The following is a 10067-nucleotide window of genomic DNA, read 5'->3' as shown; positions in this document are numbered from 1 at the left end:
TATCTAAATATGAATATGTCCACTTTCTTCGTCTCCTATTAGGACTGAATACACTCAGCTTTGACACTCATCTTTGAAAACTTAATAAATTTAAAACAATTATTTTTCTAAAGTCAGTTCTTTTTTTCACTCCAGATCCAGGCAACCAGCATGGATGTTTAAGTCTTATATACCACCTCCTTATTTTACTCCTATTCTTTTTTTAAAAAATATTTTACTTATTTATGATAGTCACAGAGAGAGAGAGAGAGAGAGAGAGAGAGAGAGAGAGGCAGAGACATAGGTAGAGGGAGAAGCAGGCTCCATGCACCGGGAGCCCGATGTGGGATTCGATCCCGGGTCTCCAGGATCACCCAGGATCGCGCCCTGGGCCAAAGGCAGGCACCAAACCGCTGCGCCACCCAGGGATCCCTACTCCTACTCTCATTCAGGCTCTTCCTCCATTTACATTATTAAAGGCTTTTAAGTATCAGTCCCTTCCCCTAAGGTTAAAGGTAGGTAAGATTTAAAACAAGTCCTAATACATCTCACTGTCCTGTGTCTCAGCTTAAAACTAAGTGTTCATTCAGACAGTGTTAACTAGGACAAGGAATATAAACTTTGGTGAGGTCAGAGAGAATGGTGTCAAAGTTACTGCTCTGGGAACCTCAGGTGAGATAAGCACCTAACCGAGATAAAGCATATACAATAGTATCAAATAGATTTCTGGGCGCTCAGCATTCCTTTTTGGAGGCGAGGGGATTCACTAGCAATTAAAGATTTTGAGTGCTTAAAGACTTCCCAACAACTCCACTCCACTCTCACTAAACTAGGATCAAAATCCTTAATTCCATTTGTTATATCCTCACTTATTAACCAATAATCTTTCTGTGATGTTAACGGTTAGCATCAAACCGATCTTTACAAAAAAATATGGTATTAAAACTTGAGCTAAATTTAAAAAGGTAAAATAAAGGTTGGGGGGGAGCTCCGGCGGCTTAGTGGTTTAGTGCCGCCTTTAGCCCGGGGCGTTGATCCTGGAGACCCAGGATCAAGTCTCACCTCAGGTTCCCTGCATTGAGCCTGCTTCTCCCTCTGCCTATGTGTCTCTGCCTTCTCCTGTCTCTCATGAATAAATAAAATCTTAAAAAAAAAAAAAAACTAGAGGTTGGGAGAAACTAACAAGTAAACATTTATATATAAATGCTTCAAAAGTTCTAATTACCAAGTAGTTTATATTGCCGAACTAACTGAAAACCTAAGGGCTGGGAATTATGTCTTTTTTTTTCTTTTTTCTTTTTAAGATTTATTTATTTATTCATGAGAGACAGAGAAGCAGGCTCCATATCCGATGCGGGACTCAGTCCCCGGACTCCGGGATCATGACTTGAGCCAAAGGCAGATGATCAACCGCTGAGCCACCCAGGCGTCCCATGTCTTGTGTGTCTTAAATATGGTAGAAATGCCAATTACTTTATTCAAATTAGAGCTGGAGTTCCAAACTGTCTCAAGAACAAAGCAATCAGAGCCAGAAAACCAGATTACAATTTTATATTTGAGACACAAATATCAATACATTTTGGGAGGGGCACTTTTAAAAATACCTTTGAGAATAAGGAATATTAAAGTGACATAATCTCTCAGAGTAAGTTTCTATATAATTTAACTCAATTTTTTTCAGTTGCATGAAATATCATTTACTGTAGGTTGATAACCAATTTATCAGGACCAGTACTATTTAAGAGATAGTTGTTCAGTGAAGGTACATACTGTCCCTCAAAAAGACAAGGCTGTTTTGTGGTCTGGTTATAACAGGAACAAACAAAAACCCCCAAATCCAATTTTTATAAGAAATACAAGATAAGGGATGCCTGGGTGGCTCTGTGGCTGAGCATCTGCCTTTGGCTCAGGTACTGATCCTGGGGTCCTGGGAGAGATTCCTGTATCAGGCTCCCTGCATGGAGCCTGCTTCTCCCTCAGCCTATGTCTCAGCCTTTCTCTCTCATGAATAAATAAAATCTTAAAAAAAAAAGAAAAAAAAAAAAAAAGAAATACAAGATAAATTCTACATTCTTCAATGCCTGTGGCAAACAGAAACAATGAAGGGAAAACGGCGTAAGATATTTTTCTTTAAGAAAGCAAACACAAGGGATCCCTGGGTGGCGCAGCGGTTTAGCGCCTTTGACCCAGGATCGAATCCCACATCGGGCTCCCGGTGCATGGAGCCTACTTCTCCCTCTGCCTGTGTCTCTGCCTCTCTCTCTCTCTCTCTCTGTGATGACTATCACAAATAAATAAAAATTAAAAAAAGAAAAAAAAAAAAAAGAAAGCCAACACAAGGGCAGCCCTGGTGGCCCCCCAGCGGTTTAGTGCCGCTTTCTGCCTGGGGGTGTGATCCTGGAGACCAGGGATAGAGTCCCACATCAGGCTCCCTACACGGAGCCTGCTTCTCCCTGTCTGTGTCTCTGCCTCTCTCTCTCTCTCTCTGTGTCTGTCGTAAATAAATAATCTCTAAAAAAAAAAAAAAAAAAAAAAAAAGGATAGCAAACACAATCACAAGCTCTCCATAGAATAAGCAGAGTTGGGAAACTAGGTACACTCAGAAATTTTATTCTGTAAATTACCACTCATTCTAAGCAAAGAAAGGACATCCAACAGGTTTCTCAGTATTTTCTTCACTGGCTCCATTCTTACATTTGATACTAAAGTTTACAGTTCACACTGAATATTAAAGAGCCCATTTTCTGCATCTACTGTTAAATCATTCCAGAGAACAGAACAGTGGGCTCTGCAGGCTTTTGCTAGCTTCCTATTTGCCTCATTCAGATGGAAGGAGAATACTATTAGTTTCTCTATTTTCCAAATAAAACTCCATACTTAAAAGAGGTTTCAAACATCAACAATTAGGGCAGCCCCGGTGGCTCAGCGGTTTAGCGCTGCCTTCAGCCCAGGGCCTGATCCTGGGGACCTGGGATCGAGTCCCACGTCGGGCTCCTTGCATGGAGCCTGCTTCTCCCTCTGCCTCTGTCTCTCTCTCACTCTCTGTGTCTTTCATGAATAAATAAATAAAATCTTAAAAAAACAAACATGAACAATTATCAGGGAGAGTATAGCTTTTTTTTTTTTTCTTTAAAAAACTGAGAGACCTCAGGTGAAGGCAGACACTTAACTGAAACACCCAGGTGCCTTCGATCTTTTTTTAAAGATGTATTTTATTTGAGAAAGAGTATGCAAGCTCTCACACAAGGGGAGGGGCAGAGGAAGAGGAAGAATCTCAAGTAGACTCCCCATTGAGTGTGGACCCTGATGAGGACAGGGCTCCATCCTACTACCCCGAGATCATAACCCAAGCTGAACCCAAGAGCTGGAATCCATCAACAACACTCTACTGACCGAGCCACCCAGGCACCCCAAGGCCTGATCTTTCTGAATAGCAGAAAGCAGTTAAATTTAAAAATGTTTTTTGAACACTCAAGAATAAACCTCTCTTTCTTAAGAAAACCAATCAAATTGACTCAAGGTATCCACAACCTTGGCAAGTTTGAGTACTATTTGCAAAAACGAATTTCAAATTTAGTGTTAACAACGGAATTAACACCTTGCCAAGCAAGAAAAAGATAACACTAAATTCACTTTTCAGGAATAACTAATCAGGTGGTGTCTCTTTAACCATAACATTTTAAGGTATATTAAGTTCAATTTTCAACATCTTTTTGTTCTACACTTAGATCATTAAAGTGGGGGTGAGGCAGAAGAAAAACCATATAAAAATAAAATCCAGTGAAAGTCCCATGTAGGTTCAAGTATTTTCTTTAGAACTTGAGCTATGAAAGATAATCACTATTCAAAAATACCCTAAAAAGCTTTTCACAGTAAGACAAAAAGACAAAAAAAAAAAAATCACCAATGTTTGTTTTAAAGCTCAAATCTGACTCTTCGAATTCTTATTGAGGAACTTCATTTTACATGCAATTTTAATAAGCCCTATTACAGGAGTGCCAACTTCATGATATATAAAACATACGTAGCTACCAGAGGCTGGCACACGGACACTTATAAAGGACAGTTAAAAAAAAAAAAAGATAAAAACCAAACTGAAGGGCACAGCAAATTGGGTCCTCTAGTACGAGCAAGCAATAGTAAATATACCTTGAGAAGCCCCAAACTCATCAAGGAATTAGGAACCCAAATAATCGCTGGTGTTTATACAGGTTTGCAGGTAAATGTTCTTTAGATTTGAGAAGTATGGATTTTGAAAAATGAGGCCAGTGTTTTCCTTCCTACCTTTCTGGAGGCAGAAATATCCCCATCCCCTCTCTTATAAATCAAAGGGGAAGAAACCTTGCCTGTGAGCCTCCCTAATCCTTCATTTCCTCTTCAAACCCTGGTGGTCAAAAGTGTGAAAGCTAGGTTTTACCAGTTTGCACTGCACAGTTTATTAGTAGAGTTTTATCCACCTCAAAGAAACCAAAAAACTTCGTACACCTGGATGCTAACCAAGGGTCAGGCACTGGGCTGTCATTAACATAAAGAATGGCTCATATGACTTGGGAGTAAGGATTTGAAGAGTTTCAGGAGGCAAAGTCTCAAGTTATCCAGGAGTAGAAGTACTTCAGGTGGTGTGGACAAAGATGCACAAGTATGAAACAGCACTCAGTATGCATTCTATTAGGGGAATGCACCTAAATGCACCTAAAGCCAGTTGTAAAACTTCCAACTGTACAAGAGATGATGATTTGAACAAAAAAAGAAAAAGAAAAAGAAAAAGGCTCGGGTATGGTTTATTCAAATAATGAAACATGAGAAGCAGAAGAAACCTGAAGGAATGGGTGAACAAAATTCTTTGGAATCTAGTACCAAGCTCAGAATTTTATGGCAGTACGGGAAGCCTGTGGGCCCCCCTGTGTACCTTAACACTGGATGTGTTAAGGATGAAAATTTAGAGTTTATTGGGCAGTAAGAAGTACAAATGAAATTGCCCAGAGAGAACATACAACACAAGAAGATAGTAAAGAAATAATTGCAAGTAGCATTTAAAATACAACAGGAGCGTGGCCAAAGAAAAACTAGAGTTCAAGATTTGGGAATTAGGCATAATGAGGGCATGCTGATGAAAAAGACAAAAAATAAGGCTATTAGCTTGAAAAATGGCTTCTCTTTCTTATTAAGGCAAAGTGAAGCTAAGGTAACTGAAAATTACCTTAAAACTCTGACTTTAGGGACTCCCTGGTCGCTCAGTGGTTGAGCATCTGCCTTCAGCTCAGGGAGTGATTCCAAAGTCCAGGACTGAGTCCCATATCTGGCTCCCTGTGAGAAGCCTGCTTCTCCCTTTTCCTATGTCTCTGCCTCTCTCCGTGTGTCTCTCTCATGAATAAAAAATAAAATCTTAAAAAAAAAGTTGCTATGAGAGTACAGGAGACACAACTTCTACATCCTTGGAGTTATTCAAGAGTTCTTATAGACAAAATGCCCAGTTTATATTCACATTGGACAAACACAAACTTTGAACTCTAAAATCTATTTCACATTTACAGTTTAATTACAGCCTTTTCAGTTCATTCATATTACTGCACTAAAAAAGACACAAAAACTAGCAGGGGTTTAAATATAAACAAGTGAATTAAAAAATTGTGTTTTCAAACTCTCAAGTCTACAACTGACACTAAAGGAAATAACATAACCCTGACCCAAGTTCAACCCATCTTTTAGATCCAGCAAACATTTCCTCCTAGTACAAGATGTGTTCTGTCAAAAAGCAAACCAGGTTTCGGTGCAAATGTCTTTGTTGTGTGTAACTCCCTGCTCTCAACACCACCCAAGGGGAGAAGCCTATTAAATTTTCATCAGAATGGCTACTATGCTTGTTTGGTCAACTGGGAATAACCAAAAACAAAACCAGTACTTTCTTAATAAATCTACGGATATAGTCTACTTAAAAACTTCTGAACTAAAGACCTGCAACTAGCAATATTTCAAAAATTAAAACTCCAGTTCATACCTCTACATAAGTGATTTAAAGAGGTAGGCTTCGTAACGGTGCAGGAATCTTAAGGAATAACATTTACCGAGCGTGAGCATTTCGTCTTTTATTTTTAAAAACCATAGTTAAGAGGGCGACAGAGAAACATAAATATTGAAAACATCCTTAGAACTTCAAACAGATTACAACACTAACAGCTTTTATTCTGTTATTACTAACCACGCCTAAATAAAAAAGAAAAGCATATCCACTAAGATTACACATTTCTTGTAGAATATACAGATGGGAGGATATGAGAAGTACAGACGGAAGAACAGAAAGCCTGAAAAGGAAAAGGGTCCTCAAAATTCCGAAGGCATATTCCTTGGTTTCTTCTAACTCTCAGGAAATTTTAAATGTTCCTGGGTGTTATTTACACCTTTTACACTTGCTTCCAAATTTAGTTAAGTATTTGTCTACTGGTACCCGAGCAACTTTACGTTTTCCCGGAAAATAACTGATACTTCTTGACGTTGTGGCCCAGCTAGCCTCGCTCTTTCGCTCAGGCCAGCGGCCCTCAGGGGCTCACAGTTGATGGCGACTCCCACATTAGGAACCTGCCACCTTACGTAAGTACTTCGCAAGGAGAAAGGTAGATAAGAAAATAGGGCACCGGACCTTCTCCTCCACCGACAGCTGTCACACCCCGTCAGGAGCCTCCCTCCAGGGGCTTTCCCCCGGGAGCCGCAGCTGCGAGCTGTATGGGGGAGGGGAAGCGCTCGCCAACAGTCATCTCTTCCTCTTCAGGCCGCCAACGCCGACCGCACCACAGTCTCCTCCGCCCAAGCCCTTTCCCCTCCCCCGCCCCAGCCTGGGTCGGAGCCAAACCCCACAGGAATGCAGCCCGGTCACATGCGCTGCGGCGGCGGTGGACGTGCCTCTCCCCCCGCGCCCCAAGGAGACCCAGCGCCATCTTGCCCTGACGCAGTTACAAAAGTCATGGGGAGGAATTGTCTCTCCTCGTCCGCGCCAGCGCCCCAAAGTTTCGCAGAGGCCGAGCCGGGGCCCTCACCTCGCGCAGGGACAGGAGGAAATACTCAGGGAAGAGCCTTGAGATTCTCTTCGCCACTGCTTGGGTTCCATATCGGCCGCGGCAGCAACGATCGCCATCGTCACTTCTCCCTCACTGCCTTTGCAACAGCCTCCCCCGACGGCTCTGGCCCCACCCGCTGCTGCAGCATGAGGTCATCGCCAGCCAATCACGACGCGCCCGTCGGAACACCTCAGGCACCGATTGGCTGCGAGGACCGCCTCTGCCTCTCCCCACTCCGCTTACCAAGCGCCCCGGGTCCCTGCGGAGCGAGAAGACGGAAACCGCCATTTCGGGTGAAAAGACCCCGAAAACAAGAACCGGAATCACCGTGTCATTTTAGTGGGGGGAAACCCTTGTTTTATTCTTTGGCCTTCCCCCTTCCTTCTTCGAGATCACCTTCTCTCTGTCCCTCCCTCGTTTAATCCCCGCCACATAAAGGAACTCCCGCTCCCCACCCCGCACATGTCCCGCCGGCGGGGAAGTCCTTCCCCGGGGCCAAAAGAAGTAGGAGGCGGCGACGGCAACTGCACCGACGGCAACGGCAGCTTTTTACCCCGATACACGGTGGCAGGAAAGCGGCGCTGACGGTGGCTGTACTTTTCCTGCTGCTTCTCCCCCCGACCTCTTCCGTTTCTCGCTCCTCCATCGAGACGGCGCTGGACGCTCCAGCTCCGCTTTTATCCGGTGCCCGGAGTCTGCGCACTGGAGCCTCCTCAGCCCCTAGTGGGCGTCGAGTGACACCCAACCGAGTTCACCCAGCGCCGGAGGCCAGACTGGGGAGGGGGAGGGGGGCTGAGGCTGAGGTGGCTTGGGGAGTGGGAGAGGGTGCATCGCTTTAGGAGGGGGATGGCGGGGGGGGGCTCGTTCCCGGGGCCCCCAGTCCTTCCTTATCCTTCCGCCCAGGGGTGGCGTGCCCGAGCTCGCCGATACCTAGACTGGAGGGCCGCTCAGGGAAAGGGGGTCAAGAACCAACCCCACCAAACACCGCAACTTCCCCAAACCTTCGGTGACTTGTCGAATGCATCTGTTGTGAAAAAGACGGAGCTTCTGCCCGCTCTCCGCCTCCAGTTGGCCATCTTCGAGCCTCTGTGGAAGAGGCCACGGCGGGCGGCAGCCCACAAGCAAAATGGCGGCGGGCAGCTTCGTCCCCTCCCCCTCTGCCCCTGCGGAGCGGGGCGGGCGGGCCCCGTGCACTTGCCGCCGCCGCGGCCGCCGCCGCCGCCGCCGCCGCGGCCGCCGCCGCCGTCGCCGCCATTTTCCCAGAGCGAGAGGCAGTGACACTGAGCGGGCGCAGGGGGCCGAGTCGGAGACCGTGCCTGAGTTCGGGAGCGGCGACAGAGAGGGTACAGACACTCTGAGCAGCCTTGCCGTCGCCTCTGCGCTCCTGCTGACTGTCTGGGGGCCCCCTCCCCGACTCCTGGGTTGCTGGTGAAGAGGCTGCGCGCTGCTGTTTGGGGAGGGGGTGTGTGGAGCCGGGTCCTGTGTCCGCAGTGGCTGCTGTCGGGGGGTCGTCTGCTCGCGGAGGTGTGGAGAGACTACTTGAGGGTCGAGCAGATAACGGGGTTCGGGTGTCTGGTGTGTGAACATCACAGGTCAGTGCCTGTCGCCTCCTTGGGGGAGTTCTTGGGGTTTGCGGGGTGGAGGGACGCGTGGTCCAGAGGGGAGGGGGCTTTCCCATTTTTATCCTTTTTTTGGGGGGCGGGGGTGGGGGAGTCGACGTTGACTCTCAGGTGTCTGGGTTGGGGCAAGACGTCGCTTGTTTGGATCGCATTTGTCCTTTCCTCTCCCCTGTCCCTAGAAAGGGAGCATTATGGCGGGTTTTGGGGTTGGGGAAAGGGGAAACTGGCAGTTAAACCCCCTTGAGAGTGGGAGTTAGGGAGGGGGCGCACTCCTCATTGGCAGCGGGTTAGGGCCGCCTGGGTGAGGAGGGAGGCTTGTGACTGTTAGCGGGGTTTGTGTCGGAGCGGTCCCAGGAGCTGCCAGCCCTCCCTTTCCTCGACCGCATCTCGTTCAGGTGCTGGGAAGCCGTGCAGGCCCCATTTTCTTCTTCTTCCCTTAATGGACCGGCAGTCTCCGGTGTAACATTCTGGTAAATACGAAGGGGGTTAAAAGGACGCCCTGGGTCTCTATCTCCCTTTGTGGGAGAACGAGACAGCTCCTCATCCTCCCCGGGAGAGGGTAAACCCGCCCCTGAGGTGGTCACCCCAGTACCCAGCCTTCTCAGTCTCCTCCCCCACTCCTCTGGCATTATCGCCGTCCTTTACCGTACCGGAGGCTTAGAATCCACAATATGGCACATTTCAGAAAAGCTTATTTTGACCAAGGGATTGGCACAAACACTGTGGCAGCAGATACAGGAGAGAAACAAACGGTTCACTGTGCTAAACGGGGGAGGGGGGGAGAGAGAAAAAACAATCCGGAGTGCTCTCTTCCACTGGCCTCAGTTCCGTGCAGATCCGTTCTGGCTAGAGTCTGTCTTAAGAATGATACAATTTAAAGTCAAAGAGAAATCGCTAGAGTTCGCTTTGGAGTAAACCCCGGGATTTTTTTTTTTTTTTCCTCCTATTTCCCCTCCTTTAGAGATGTGAATAACGTAAGGTGTTGGAGTTCTGGAGACCTTGGAGAGAATTAAGTGAGGTGCATTCAACTCTAGGCTGGAGACATCAATACCTGATTGGGAAATAGCCCCATTTTTTCCCTTTATTTTCCTAGATGGGAAGTAAAAAGTGAAATTTCCCTCTTTTGTCCTTTACAGATTCTAAAAATGGCGGCCCCAGGCTGATGTTGTGGTAATCTAATCAGCTCGGGTCCTCCACACCCCATGCAGTGCGTTTGTCTGCAGCATATTACAGGCTTATTATGTTTACATGAAAAGACTGTGCTGTTTTTCTTCCCCAAATAGTTTACAAAAATGTGTTGATTTTACTGCAAATTACAATGCTTGTGTTGATTAATTTTGTTGATTTTTTTTTTCCCCTGAGAGGCAAAGAAAATGACACTACTTTCAAAAATAAAAAATAAAAATAAAAACACTCA

General features: G+C 46.0%; 1 protein-coding gene across 5 annotated transcripts in view; it reads left to right on the top strand.

Annotated features, from left to right (window-relative positions):
* The first annotated feature begins 8483 nt into the window (after positions 1-8483).
* KMT2E (lysine methyltransferase 2E (inactive)) overlaps positions 8484-10067 on the top strand; it is a 92607-nt gene continuing 91023 nt past the window's right edge. For 3 of the 5 annotated variants that reach the window (XM_025449485.3, XM_025449483.3, XM_025449488.3), the window contains exon 1: positions 8487-8623. The gene's annotated coding sequence lies outside the window, so the exon portion shown is untranslated. Of the gene's footprint in view, positions 8624-10067 lie in introns of all 5 variants that reach the window. The other 2 variants (XM_025449484.3, XM_049096593.1) reach the window with 2 other exon arrangements.

Source organism: Canis lupus, chromosome 18, assembly GCF_003254725.2.
Source record: "Canis lupus dingo isolate Sandy chromosome 18, ASM325472v2, whole genome shotgun sequence".
Taxonomy (NCBI): Eukaryota; Metazoa; Chordata; class Mammalia; order Carnivora; family Canidae; genus Canis; species Canis lupus.
This window is presented reverse-complemented; position numbering and strand designations above follow the sequence as displayed.